This window comes from Charadrius vociferus, unplaced genomic scaffold (assembly GCF_000708025.1).
Source record: "Charadrius vociferus isolate BGI_N301 unplaced genomic scaffold, ASM70802v2 scaffold562, whole genome shotgun sequence".
NCBI lineage: Eukaryota > Metazoa > Chordata > Aves > Charadriiformes > Charadriidae > Charadrius > Charadrius vociferus.
In genome coordinates this window covers 1183477-1184180 of record NW_009647234.1, presented here as the reverse complement: position 1 = coordinate 1184180, position 704 = coordinate 1183477, and positions in this window count along the sequence as shown.

Genomic DNA, 704 nt, shown 5'->3' with positions numbered 1-704 from the left:
CAGATGCTGCTATTGGAGTGTTACTTAACCCGTTGCAGCTTTAGTGAGGCAGTTTTTAGTTTCTGCTGAAATCTTTATGCTGCTGCGGAGGGAGGGGGAAAGGATAGTAATTACGCTTTATTTTCTCTCGTTCAGGGACCTGTCTCCCCTTCCTGTGCTGACCTCCTGAGGGAGACAGGGGTTCCCTGTTCGAGATAAGGGAAGGTAATATCACCGTCTCTCCGATAAAAGGACTGAAATTGCAGCAACCCGTGCTTCACCTCTCCACCTCTTGTCCCCTGTGAGCCTGCAGTGGTACAGGTGCTCGGCAGTTTGGGGTTTTTTTTTGCGAACAACTGAGGCCGTGTGCTTCTAAGGAGAAAAAAAGGTGCAGGCAGGGGAGGGCGTGGGGGAAAGGTGCCAGTCTGCAGGGAGAAGGAACAAAATCCCTTTCTACTGAAGACTAAGGCCCTCCCGTGCGCGGTACCTTTCCAGCCGGGAGGTGCTGGCGGCAGCCGGTTCCTCATGGCGGCTTCTTCCAGTGGCGGTCACGGCACGGGAAAGGGGAAGGCCCAGCGCGGGAAGAGGGGACAGCGGCGGAAGAGGGTGTGTGCGTGCTGTCCTGGGGGTGGAATCCGCCTGTCGCTGGGTGGAAGAGCGAGGGGTCCGTCCCCCCGGGCGTCGGGCCTGGCCGAGCCCCTCAGCGCGGGGCGGGGTCCGGCGCT